The sequence below is a fragment of the Toxorhynchites rutilus genome, chromosome 3 (genome assembly GCF_029784135.1).
Source record: "Toxorhynchites rutilus septentrionalis strain SRP chromosome 3, ASM2978413v1, whole genome shotgun sequence".
In the NCBI taxonomy this organism is placed as follows: domain Eukaryota; kingdom Metazoa; phylum Arthropoda; class Insecta; order Diptera; family Culicidae; genus Toxorhynchites; species Toxorhynchites rutilus.
The window spans coordinates 258,037,187-258,052,059 of NC_073746.1; positions in this window are offsets into that span (position 1 = coordinate 258,037,187).

A 14,873-nucleotide genomic window follows, 5' to 3' on the forward strand; every position below is an offset into this window, starting at 1 on the left:
CAAACATAACCACTAGGCTCTCCGCTGACAGCCTCGACTGTCTGTTCGGTTGACGTCAAGAGGTAGAAAACCATTATGTGTTATTGTATTGTGATGTAGAATTATATAGTCACGTTTTATCGTTCTAAATACAGTTTAGTTTTAACCCGCGATTTTATTGCCCTAATGGGCCACCTGAGCAACATCACAAAAATCTGTCAACGTCTTGACCACTCCTTGCGCGTCCAGGAACATCCGTACCCGGAAACTCCAGTTGTGAAATCCAGGACCTCTGCTGAACTGGGGTATTCCGTGCACCGAAACCTTGCTTGAAGTACCCATAACCTCTTGAGTGGTAACGATTTGGAAGATTTCAGGAAGCTTGAAATAAAGACGACTAGTCTTGAGGAGTGAAACTAGTGAAGTGAACATTTAAACATAATAACAAACTCCCTCGATGCCTGATTCAGTGCAAGAGGTCAAGGATTTGACCACTGTAATACAGTGGAATTGCAGAAGCATCATCCCTAAACTAGATCAATTTAAATTTTTAGTTCATAGTTCTAACTGTGATGTATTTTCCCTCTGTGAAACATGGCTTTCTTCAGCCGACGAGCTGAATTTCCACGATTTCAACATTATTCGCCTCGATCGAAATGACTCGTTTGGTGGCGTACTATTGGGGATCAAAAAATGTCACTCCTTTTATAGAGTCACTCTCCCATCGATGACAGGCATTGAAGTTGTCGCTTGCCAGACACAAATCAATGGCAAAGACTTCTGCATTGCCTCGATATATATTCCTCCAAGAACCATGGTCGGCCGCCATCAGTTTTTTGATATCATCGCGGCATTGCCGGAGCCGCGGCTAATCTTAGGTGACCTCAACTCCCATGGAACAGCATGGGGGTCACACTATGATGACAGCCGTGCCACGTTGATTTATGATCTGTGTGACAACTTCAACATGACAGTTTTAAATACAGGGGAAGCAACTAGGATAGCCATCCCTCCTGCACGGGCAAGTATGCTAGACATATCACTTTGCTCTTCTTCATTATCCCTGGATTGCACGTGGAAGGTAATCCAAGATCCCCACGGTAGTGATCACCTGCCAATAATTTTATCGATCGCCAATGAATCAGGTTCTCGTGAGTCAGTCGATATTGCGTATGACCTCACGAAAAATATTGACTGGAGAAAATTTGCAGAAATAATATCTGAAGCACTTGTTTCAATGCATGAACTTCCTCCACTCGAAGAGTATAACTTTATATCGAGTTTGATTTACGAAAGCGCACTTCAAGCTCAAAAGAAACGTGTTCCTGCTACCACTTTCCGACGTCGTCCTCCATCACTTTGGTGGGACAAGGAGTGTTCAAAGGTCTACCTTGAAAAATCATCCGCTTTCAAAAAATTCAGGAAAACTGGATTAGTGGAATGGTTTCGAAAGTACCAAGCTCTAGAAGCCAAACTAAAAGGTCTGATTAAAGCAAAAAAGTGTGGATATTGGCGGAAGTTCGTCAATGGTTTGTTAAGGGAGACAGCTATGAGCACTCTTTGGAATACGGCTAGGAGAATGCGTGGCTGGAACCATACAAATGAAAGTGAGGAATACTCTGACCGTTGGATTTTCAGATTTGCAAGAAAGGTTTGTCCCGATTCCGTTCCTGCACAAAACGTCGTACGCGACATTCCGCTCCAAGGCGATTATGAGAATTTTTCGATGGTAGAATTCTCAATTGCACTTCTCTCATGTAACAATTCAGCTCCGGGGTCGGACAAGATTAAATTCAACTTATTGAAGAATCTTCCCGACTTGGCAAAACAGCGTTTGCTGAACTTGTTCAACAAATTTCTGGAGCTGAATATAGTCCCGCATGACTGGAGACAAGTGAGAGTGATAGCCATACGAAAACCCAACAAGCCGTCTTGCGATCACAATTCGTATAGGCCGATTGCAATGTTATCCTGTATTCGTAAATTGTTAGAGAAAATGATTCTACTTCGTTTGGACAAGTGGGTTGAAACAAACAATTTGCTGTCAAATACGCAGTTTGGCTTCCGCCGAGGTAAAGGGACGAACGATTGTCTCGCGCTGCTATCTTCTGAAATCCAAATCGCATTTGCTCGCAAAGAACAAATGGCTTCCGTTTTTCTCGATATCAAAGGGGCATTTGATTCAGTTTCCATGGAAATTCTCTCAGAGAAACTTCATAATCGTGGACTTTCGCCAATTCTGAATAATTTTCTGTACAATTTACTCTCAGAAAAGCACATGTTTTTCAATCATGGCAGCTTGAAATCTTCTCGATACAGTTTTATGGGCCTGCCACAAGGCTCCTGCCTAAGCCCCCTCTTGTACAGTTTTTACGTCAATGATATAGATGATTGTCTAACTAGAGATTGCACGTTGAGACAACTTGCAGACGATGGAGTTATTTCCATCACGGGTACTAATCCCGCCGTTCTGCAAAAATCCTTGCAAGATACCCTGAACAACCTGTTCACGTGGGCTCTCAAGCTGGGTATCGAATTCTCTACGGAGAAAACCGAGGGTCGTTTTTTCTAAGAAGCACGAACCCGCCCAATTCCAGCTTCACCTATCCGGCAAAGCGATCAGGCACTCGATGTTTTTCAAATACCTTGGAGTATATTTTGACTCTAAATGTACCTGGGGAATACACATTGCGTATTTGAAACAGAAATGCCAGCAAAAAATCAATTTTCTCCAAACAATAACCGGAACATTTATCGATAATTATAAAATTATCATGGTGGACATAGTATTGTGTTTTGTGCTGTGATAGTTTATGAATATTTAGTGTGAAATATTGCCCTGTGCAGCGAAAGAAGTCTTCGTTCGCGTGCCCTTTTTGTTGAGAAATCAGGATAAGTAGGAGAACGGTTGCCTACAACAACCGATTCTTGTTTAATTTTGCCTTTTTCAGCCGGCCCCGGCGTGCTGTTTTTCTTGTATAGCAGCCGTGGCGGTTTATTCTTTCTTTATTTCTCTTCTCTGTATGGTTGTATAGCGTCCCGCTTTAATCTGTGTTGGCTATGGAATGTTCGGTGTGTAAACTGGGGATAGTGGTAAGCGATCTGCCGGTTTGCTGTATCGGTAAGTGTAGCGGAGTGTTCCACTACAAATGCACACTTCTGAGCAGGCCAACAGCAAAGCTTATCACGGAGAACGTAAATGTTTTTTTCAAATGTAATGACTGTCTATCAGACCAGGGTTGTGGTGAGCAAAGTGATCTTATCTCGGGTGTGCGAAAGGTAGAGAAGGAGGTGATGAAACTATCTTCACTCTCTGACTCGCTTACGGACATGCGAGATCACATTACGGCTCAGCTAGACAGCGCGCTAAAGTGCGGTATGAAAGATTTGAGACAAAATATATGTGAGTCTCTTGAAAAATTGATATGTGAGAGATTGGATTCTATGACAAGTTCATTTTTAACATTTACCGCGCAGAATAATTTAGCTGCAAGGAATGATTCGCTCGATGAACCTGGTGCAATTCCTTCTGAATCGCACCAAAACATTCCTAAACGGAAGAAACGTAAATATCAGAATAATGATAATGATGATGTCATTCTTAATAACATAAGTTTCGCGGATGTAGTCAAAAGTTCAAACAATGCTATTGATAATAATATAAAGAGCAATAGTATCAAGCAAAATAGTCGTAAAACTCAGTCGGTTATTGTAATAAAACCCAAAGAGTCCAAACAAGCTTGCGAGGAAACTCGTAAGCATTTAAAAACAAAACTAGATCCAAAAACACACAAAATTGGGAATTTTAGGAATGGTAGAGATGGCTCCATCATTGTCGAGTGTTCAAATGGAGCCAACATAAATGATGTCAAAAATGATATTGAAAGCAATTTGGGTGAAAATTACCATGCTGTTGTTCCCATATCGGTGCCAAGATTAAAAATTGTGGGCATGAGCGATCAGCATTCCTCCGCCGTTTTCATTGACTATTTAAAGAGTCAAAATGAAAACATCGCAATAAAAGATGTAAAAGTTTTGAAAGTTTTCGAAAATCCACGCTTCACATACAACAAGTATAGCGCTATGATTGAAGTAGATGTTGACACATATAATAATTTACTGAGTGCGAAAAAAATAAATGTGGGGTTTGATCGGTGCTCCGTAGTTCCCGCGATTAGTGTGTTAAGATGCTTCAAATGCGGAGAATTTGGACATAAGAGCACGGATTGCAAACAAAATTGTGAAACGTGTTCTAGGTGTAGTCAGAAACACAAGACATCTGAGTGCACGTCAACTGTATTGAAATGTGTTAATTGTTTGAAAATGAATAGAGAACGTAAAATGAATTTGGACGTCAACCATGCCGCATTTAGTTCTGAGTGTTTAGTATACAAAAGACTTTATGAATTGAAAAAAGGCAGCTTACATTTCAATAAATAGCAACCATGTTCCAGAAGAATTGTGAATCAATTTCATGTTCTGTATTTGAATATTGCGGGGTTGTCAACAAACTACGTAGCATTACGTCAGATTGTTGAGGAAAAGCGTCCACTTTTAGTTTTATTATCAGAAACACATATTATTGAAATTGAATCATTTGATCAATATAGTATTCCGGGATACAATGTAGCTGCTTGTTTATCGCATTCTAGACATACTGGCGGTGTTGCTATTTATGTCAAAGAATCAGTTCAATTCAATCTTCGCCTCAACGAAGTTATTGATGGAAACTGGTTTTTGGGCATTACAGTTGAACGTGGCATGAAGATGGGTAATTATGGTGTTTTGTATCATAGCCCCAGCTCAAGTGATCAGCGTTTTGTTGAAATTTTAGAAAACTGGCTCGAAATGTTCCTTGATTCTAGCAAATTAAATATATTAGCTGGTGATTTCAATATCAATTGGCGTGATGACTACAATTCGAACCATCTGAAGCGCTTATCTGATTTCTTCAATTTGAAACAAACAGTAAATGAGTTCACGCGTATTTCCAGGCACAGTAAAACTTTAATTGATCATGTTTATTCCAATTTTGAAACTATTAACACAGTCATTGATACCAATTTGAAAATAACCGATCATGAGACCTTAGTTATCAATATTGTAGATAATTTCGTGCCAAACGACGATTTTGTTAAATTAAAGTGCTGGAGGAAATATTCGAAACATGCTGTTTCGAATCTTGTGATGAGAAGCCTGGATTTTCCATTCGAGGTCGATAATTTAGATGAATCAGCAGCTGTTCTTACTATTACCTTGAAAACGTGTACAAATCAGCTAGTTACGCAAAAGTATGTATCTTTGAAAAACTCGAACAGCTGGTACAATTTGGATCTTTTGCGCTTTAAACGTGAGAGAGACAAATGGTACAACAAATTTCGTAGAACAAATGATGGAAATCACTGGAATATGTACACGATCGCGCGCAATAGATATTCACAATCGATTAAGAAAACTCGTTGTGAATATATTCAGAGGAAGATTGATCAGCATCAAAACAACAGCAAAGAGTTATGGAAAATTTTGAAATCTTTATTGAAACCTAGTAATAGTAAACCGCGGTCCATAGCTTTTCATGGCACACTTGAACAGTCTGAACAGGCTATAGTATCCAAGTTTAATGATTATTTCGTCAATAGTGTTTCATTGATCAATCAGTCCATTGAATTGGTCGATGAACCTGATGAAATAAGACAGCCGGTTGATAGTAATTGTAGATTTGAAAGATTTCACCCAATTACATTAAATGAACTTAGAACTATTTGCTTTTCTTTAGGTAAAACGGCTGGAGTGGATAATGTCAATGCTAGAGTTATTCAAGATTGCTTTCATGTCATTGATCACATCTTGCTGGACCTTATTAATAAGTCTTTATTAACTGGGCATGTGCCTCAGGTGTGGAAGGAATCTTTCATAGTTCCTATTCAAAAGGTTGCTGGAACGATTAAAGCCGAAGAGTTTCGTCCCATCAACATGTTGCACACATTAGAGAAAATATTAGAATTAGTTGTTAAAGGCCAGCTGTTGCAATATTTAAATCTCAACGCTTTGCTAATACCAGAACAATCGGGATATCGAGAAGGACATTCCTGTGAAACCGCATTGAACTTGGTGTTAGCAAAATGGAAAGAGAAATTAGAATGTAAAGATACCATCATTGCTGTTTTCTTGGATCTGAAACGCGCTTTCGAGACAATTTCTAGGCCCTTGTTGTTGAATACGATTAAGCGCTTTGGAATTACGAGTACTGCATATAAATGGTTTGAAAGTTATTTGTATGACAGAACTCAACGGACTATTTTTAATGATTCAATTTCCAGTCCCGTAGGGAATAATCTTGGAGTACCTCAGGGAAGTGTATTAGGGCCCCTTCTATTTATTATGTACATCAACGACATGCGACGAGTTTTACGATTTTGTGATATTAACCTTTTTGCAGATGATACTGTGTTATTCATTGCAGCTAATGATTTGAATCAGGTCGTTTTATATTTGAATGGAGATTTGCGTTCTTTAAGTAGATGGTTGAAGTATAAGCAATTGAAGTTGAATATAAATAAAACTAAATTTATGGTAATCTCGCGAAATCGTTCTAATGAAAACGTCTCTATTATAATTGATGATGAGACCATTGATCGCGTTCGGGAGATTAAATATCTTGGCGTGATTATTGATGACAAACTCAAGTTCAATACTCACATTGACAATGTCATCAGGAAAATTGCCAAGAAGTATGGAATCTTATGCCGATTGAAAAACGATTTAACTATGTGCAGTAAAATACAGCTATACAAATCAATCATCTCTCCTCATTTAGACTTTTGTTCTTCCATATTATTTTTAGCCAATGATACACAAATATCGAGATTACAGCGTTTGCAGAATAAAATAATGCGGTTGATTCTAAAATGTAATAGATTCACTTCCTCATCTTTGATGCTGGACGCTCTAAAATGGTTATCCGTGAAGCAAAGAATTATTTATTTAACTATGGTGTTCATTTTTAAAGTAGTTCACGGTTTGCTGCCTCGATATTTGTGTGATCGAGTTGAAAGAGGAAGTGATTTCCATAGATATAACACTAGAAACGCGAATGAATTAAGAACACCTAATTTCTTGTCATGTGCTTCACAAAATTCGTTGTACTTCAAAGGAATAAATGTTTTCAATTCGATGCCAAGACATATTAAATGCGCAACAACACTTACAGAATTTAAGAGGCACTGTATTTCACACGTGAAAACTGTGTTTTATTAACAGTCGAACGATTTTTTTTTAATTTTATGACGAAGATTTTTATTGACGAAGTTTTATACGAACGGATAATTAATGTGGACAATTTTTGGTAGTTTGTTTTTCAATGTTTTTGAGTAACCTGACGAAGTTTTTTGAACGGATTATATTATGTAGACTATCTAAAATTTTTTTAAATTATCTTTTTTTTAATTAGTATTGATCTCTATTATGTCTGTCATGATGGACTGGTGATGATGGACTATTTTTATTTTTATTTTGTTGTTTTTATAGTTGTATTAGTTGAAAAAATAAAAATAAAAGTAGTCTACAAAAGTTTGAGCGTCGCGCGCGTGCCACAGATATAAAGGATATTAAATTGAAAGATTTTTAAGTGCCGGTCTAGGAAATTTTCGTAAAGGAAATTTTCTCGATTTCTCTGAATGAGGATATTCATTGTCAATCCAAAGCAAGGCTGGCGGTTGGACTTGTGCTCTGGTGGACCCTTTGGCTGCAAGGGCCTCGTCGGGACCGTATCGGCTCTGTGGCGGACATGACTGAGTATTGGCTTGTCTTTGGAAATTGCAATTTTTTTGAACTTATATCTGTGAATAAAATCAGTGCGTTTTTTTTTGTGTTTGCTAAACTGATTTCAATGTTGAGAAAAAAATAAATAAATTATCTTTTAGATAACTCGTCTTGCTCAAACCTCTGTAGGGGAAGGAGGCGGGACCATCATCATCATCATCATCATCATCAACATGGTGGGGCGCCCATCCAGGAGACCTCATTCAGTTGTACAAAACAACGATATTATCAGTGTTAGAATATGGCAGTTTTTGCTTCCGATCAGCTGCCAGGATTCATATTCTCAACCTGGAGAGAATACAATATCGTTGCTTGCATATAGCCATGGGGTATTTGCATTCGACACATACGATGAGTCTCGAAGTTTTGGTAGGAGTACCCCCGCTTACTCTTCGGTTCACAGAATTATCCTACAGATTTCTCATCCGTTGCAAGATCATGAATCCATTGGTGATTGATAACTTCGAAAATCTACTCCAACTGACTCCTCAGTCAAGTTTTATGTCTTTATACCATGAGTACCTTACACACGACGTGCACCCATACTTTTGCAATTCCTCTGTCAATTTTGATCTGTCCATGCGACAAAAGATCCATGGAATCTCAGATCATCTACGCTCCGATTATATTCCGGAGATATTTTCGGCAGAATATGGGAAAGTTAGATCTGATAAAATGTTCTTTACTGACGGTTCATGCATAAACGGGTCCACTGGCTTCGGCATCTTCAATGAAAATTCCAGTGCCTCTTTCAAACTCAAAGATCCTTGTTCCGTGTATGTCGCTGAACTGGGACGCTTTAGGGATCATTGAAACATTGCCCATCGACCATTATTTTATTTTTTCAGACAGTCTCAACTCAATAGAGGCAATCCGCTCAATGAAAGTTGATAAACGTTCATCTTATTTCCTAACAAGAATAAGACATCTATTGAGTGTTTTGGTCGAAAAATTATTCAAGATTACCTTAGCATGGGTTCCCTCTCATTGCTCGATTCCGGGGAATGAGAAAGCGGACTCGTTAGCTAAGGTGGGCGCTTCAGAAGGCACACTTTTTGAAAGGCAAATTGCTTATAACGAATTTTTTCACATTCCTCGTCAGGACACACTCGTTAGTTGGCAGCGCATGTGGAGTGAAGATGAGTTCGGTCGTTGGTTACACACGATTATCCCTAAGGTCTCGACGAGTGCATGGTTCAAGGGATTGAATGTAGGTCGTGATTTCATTCGCGTGATATCTCGGCTTATGTCCAATCACTACAACCTAAACGCGCATCTCTATCGCATTGGGCTCGCAGCAAACAATCTTTGTGATTGTGGCGATGGCTACCACGACATCGAGCATATTGTCTGGTCGTGTATCCGGTTCCATGCTGCTCGCTCTCAGCTCTCTAGAGCATTGAGAGCAAAAGGCAGACAATCGGATATCCCCGTCCGGGATATCTTAAGTAGCCTTGATCCTGATCTTCTGCTTCATCTATACCTGTTCCTCAGAAACGCCGATGTTAACGTTTAATGATGTTTCCTTCGTTGTGTCCCTGTTTCGTATCCCTCCTATCCGATCTATAAACTTTTACTTAGTCGCGGCAATACATACACACACTCTTTACAGATACACGGACCAAAGGTTGTGCAGTCCACTGATGATTCAACAAAGGTTGCCAAAGGTTGTACCGCTCATGACAACTCTACACGAGCTGATGATTGCGCCGGCTAGTGACCATTCTATCCTGGATTCCTCGAGAAGACGCACCACGCTAGATATGGGGTACAGACTAGGGGGGCGTTGCTGATTAATGGTCAGCTGCATCCCAATAGGAAGTATCCCGTGTCGGGCACAGGTACAGATCATTGAAGACAGCAACATCACAATTACGAAAACACTTGTAATACTAACCTCGAGCCAACCGCGAGTTATCGGTTACATATTACTAACATAGTTATAAGGCAAACATTGTCGAAATATTGAACTCCCGGCCCCGTCAGGTTGACGCCATATGAGCCTTAATAAAAATATATATTTTGGATAAAAAAAGACGAGTGGGTAATGTCGGGAACATAACCGGAGTGACGTAGGACTATACAAAGGGGACAGCTTTTGCTAAATATATATTTTAAATATATTGTTTTATTTTCTTCTCCTACGTGAATACCTACCTATCTAACTGAAGAATGGATTAGTTTACTGTTTACTCTTTATGAACATGTTGAAGTTTCTGAAAAGAGCCTTTGATGTTGTGTTTTTGCGTTTTTTTTACAAACATTCTCAATTTTTTCTCACTATCTTATAGTTGCTTCTTGATATTTTTCTGAAGGCTTTGTACTTATTCAATGTTCAACGCCGGGCATCTTTTGGCGTATGCACATATCATACAATCAAAATGATGGCTATGATAGGGAATGTATAGTGGTCCTCAGCTCATATCATATATTTCACTATTGAGCACATTACCGTACCTTAAACTGTGGTTTCGGAAACGAATGAATTGTAAGATTTGTAGTCTCCGCAAACAATGTAAATAAAAATGAAATGGAGACGAACTTTACGATCTGTCGAGAAATAGATGAGCTATAAGCGTTCTGAAAAACCAACAGTGAATACAGGGACGGATGACCTTCGGATTAAAGTCCTTTAAAATAAGAACAGAGCAGCAGGAAATACATAGCTCATCATGTTGCTTCTTAGTTATGTTTCTATATAATGCAGATGTAACCTCAGTCAATTTTCAACATCAGTTATCAACCAAAGAAAGCAGTTCTTGCTACCGAGAAAATTCGTTAATGCCATCCTGCATACAATGTGTTGTAATTTGAAGCCACTTTCAATTCGGGAACCATGCATGGGTTTGTGAAAACTGAATGATCAACTTAAAAGACCCCAACCACCAATAAGTTCAAAAACAAGCATAAACAAAATAAATCAGTTCATATCATATATCATATTATGTCACTTTAGAATGCATTGGTATTGTGAATAACTTTTAATAACTCCTCTTTAAAAGGTTTAATGGCCCTGAAAAGCGCCGTGTTTTACGGTGGCTGGTTTTGCCACCAAAGCAGTCTGTATAAACAAACTTTTTCCTTTTTCTACCTGCTGCCGTTTAGCGATTGCGTTTGCCACTCGCTGAAACTAGTTGTTGCCACCGAACCAAATGTGCTCTGTTCTGTAGGCGGGTTTTCTTATTGTCGTGAGCAGCATTGCAAGCCAACTCGAGCACTCCGCCGGCCGAAATTCTATAACCGCTATTAAGTATACTGGTGCTCCGGAACCAATCCGTTGATGCGATGTGATGTGAAACGATGCCATACAACCACACTGATTTACGGTTTGAAAGAGAATAATATATTTTGCAGCGGATCCGCGCGTTTTGTACTTTAGCGGTACACGCTCACAGGATAGAGACAAATCGGCAGACTCAGCCAAAGGGGCGAGTCCAACGAGACAAACGAATGAGCGTTAAAAGGCAGCGATGGCAAAAAAAATACATTCATTACGATTTGTTCGCTCGTTGGATTCACATGCAGGCTAAAAAGGGTCCTTTTCAGGATCACAAAATTATCTTTAATCTAAAGAGTTTATTGTTTTGTTTTCACTCGATATCCCCATCTTGTTCGGCTAAAACTTTCTGTTTAGCGATTGCGTTTGCCACTCGCCACAGCTTTCACAGTAGGAAAATTTCTTCCCATCCAGCTTGTGACATGTTGTACAGTAAATTACATTTAACGCGACATGCCGAAGCACCGCTCAGTGTGGCATTGGAGGCGATTTTAACCTGTAATTGAACATTTGCGATGACAGTGGTACAGTGTCGACTTTCAATGTGGGGTCATAATTTGGACCCCGAACTCTATGTTTTCAAAAATGTCCAACTAAATATGTCGCATTACAGGTCCGTCAGATTAGCTAAATGTCGAGCTAAATGTAAATTACTGTACTTTCAATCTGGAAGCAATTTAATTTGTGAAAATTGAATAATCGAGAAAGTCCCCAACCATCAATGAGCTCAGCACAACTGCCAAATTCTCATACTCATCATATCTTGGCAAACAAATTATGAAAAAATCAATTTGTGTTTTATTATTATTTTGGATAATATTTTAGAATGCATTGAACTGTATTTCGTAAACTCTTTTTTGAAAGGTTTAATGGCCCTGATAAGCGCCGTGTTTTATGGAATGGTTCCAATTTAGAAAACTTAGTACTCGTGGTTTTGAAAAAAAACCATTTCGAACGCCATCGATGCCGCCTTGTTCTGGATTTGCCACCAAAGCAGTTTGTATAAAGCTGCAACTGCCTGTTGTTGTCTTGGTGACCACGGAACCGATTGTGGTCTGTTCTGAATGCGGGTTGTCTTATCGTCGCGAGCAGCTTTGCCAGCTAACTCGATAACTTCAGCGGCCGAAACTATATATCGCCGGCTAGGTGGACTGGTGCACTGGTACTAACGCGCTCGGCCTAGCTACCCTTGCGGAGCAATTGGCGGATACACATACGGGGAACTGGAGACCAACACGGTTCGAGCGGGATTTTGCCTTTCCCTTCACTTTTCCTCCTTTGCCATGTCCAACCATGGCTGCTTGTGTTGGTTTGTTGATCTGATGTGATGCGAAACGATGTGGTGTACGGTTTCGATAAGAATGATCGTTACGGAAGGAAGGAAGGTATTGTATTATAGAGACTTTAAACTTTTTCAGTTCATTCGTCTCTAGCCTTGAGAAAGGCCCTTTGAAAACTCTACTCTTCTCTACTCCAGCGCTACCACCTCCACACTCTTGCCTTGAGAAAGGCACTCGATCCCTCGCCGTCCAGCCCGTCCAGCAACGATGTTGTCCAGTCGGTCTCCACACAAAGAATGATCGTTACGGCAGCGGAGCGGGGATTTTTAAGCTGACTGGCTGGCTCGAGAATTACGCATGTGTGAGACTGCGACCAATGTTTCGTTCATATTTTTTCTTTTTCCTTTCCAATCGTGCTTCATTGTATTTCGCTGCTGCTCTGGTTGCCCGTTTTGGTCGGTACGATTTGAGGAGCACAAAATGGACCAATCAAAAATGGGCACATAGTGCATTTGGACAATGCTTGATATTTCACAATTATTCAATTATTTATCTCAAGAAAAATGAAATGTTATTCGTTATGATAGATGCGTAGATATATTTCCTATCAATTGATGCAAAAACCTTTGCGATCTATTGAGAAATGCTCGAGTTATAAGCGTTCCAAATCTTGCATTTTTTCCTACTTGTTCAGTGCCTAGATTTTCATTTCACCCCCTATATCTTCCGGTTAGACGTAGTCCTACGTCAAAAAAAAAAACAAACTAGGTTGCTAGGGGTCTAAGGTTGGTAGTCGGTACAAACAAACATAGGGTTGCTTAGACTGGATGACTACACTTCAACACAAATGGTAAACGATTTTTAAGTGAAATTGAGGAAATTTCCTACATGTCCAATACTTTTGTGATATGACAACACCTGTCTTTTTGCGGGTACTGAATTTTGAACATTAATGTTGTATTTTCAGTTCCGTTTCAAAACATACAAATAAACTTTGTTCTATGATTTGTCAATGAAAGATGAACGTAGATTACTGTATACTCAGTTTTTTAAAAAACTCGCAAGAACAAGCATTTTGACGGCATGCATTTTGTGACGTGGCAACGCGCTCTGTGCGAATAAACAGTCTCCACGAAGCGCTGTCACGTCACACAATCAATAAGTTGTATTAACACATTTTAGGTCAAGCGTTCGAAAAATCGAACAGCAACTTTGATAATTTTTCATGTCTTTGGACAGGAACCATATGGTAATGTTTTTGCACCAAAAGATAGGTTAGTTTATTCTTCTTCTTCTTCAATGGCACTAACGTTCCTAGAGGAACTTCGACGTCTCAACGTAGTATTACTTGCGTCATTTTTATTAGTACTTAGTTGAGATTTCTATGCCAAATAACACGCCTTGAATGCATTCTGAGTGGCAAGCTCTAGAATACGCGTGATCACAGTGCAAGTCGGAGGAAATTTCTTTGACGAAAAATTCACCCGACCAGAACGGGAATCGAACCCGAACACCCGGCATGTTAGTTATGACGCTAACCACTCGGCCAAGGGAGCACCACAGGTTAGTTTATTAGCTACCACTTATATCGATTTCATTCAATTTTGAGTAACTTTATTGGATAATAAATACGATTTAAAGCAAGTATGTTTGGAAGGTGTTTTCAATCTCAATTAAAAACCTCAATAAAATACAAAAATAAGTGGAGTTTTCTACAATATTGCTTTGATAAAAGAACATACATTGTGATATAGAGCGAAAATCATTCGATTGAGCCGCATACAGGAAAATAACAGCCGGGGAAATTGAGTGTTCGAAAAATCGAACGATGGCCATAACGAACATTTTTTTTCTGCTGAATCAACACCAACACATCTAACCTCCGCTACGCATTTTGATTTGTTTACTTTAAAAGACGGAAGGTTTTTCATTTATTCTTGCATTTTCAGTTGTGAATGTTTGCAAATATCGATTAATTTAGCAAATATTATTTTTTGTCCGTAACAACCTTAGGTGATGGCGGCCCGTAGAATTTCTTTTGTGGGGGAGCTGGAGGAAATGATCAGTACGTGTAACGAGGATTCTAATGAGATTGTTTGCGTGAATATTCTTCCGCCGGACCGAATAATAACCTCCCAACTCTCTATGCCATTGTTTTTTAGCAGTACTCTGGTACTTTGCAGGTTTTGGAAAACCTGCGATTTTTTCGGGAAATGGATAATTGAAGAGACTAGTTTTTAAGCATTGACATTTCTCAACAGTTAACAATAAAAATAACAGCATATGCTTTCGTTTGAAAGAAAAAGCCTGTCAGTAATAAGTTAAAATTACATGAAATAAGAAATGCCACATCTCACCTTAGGTGGATTAATTTGGATTTATCAGCCGTATGGCACCCGCCATGTTTTTGGTGCCAACATCTCAAACGTCAGAAGTATTTGTTTTCTTCAAAACAGCGATCCGCGTTGACGCCATTGAGCTTCGTTTACTAGTTTAGGGGAGCGTCAAAGAATAGC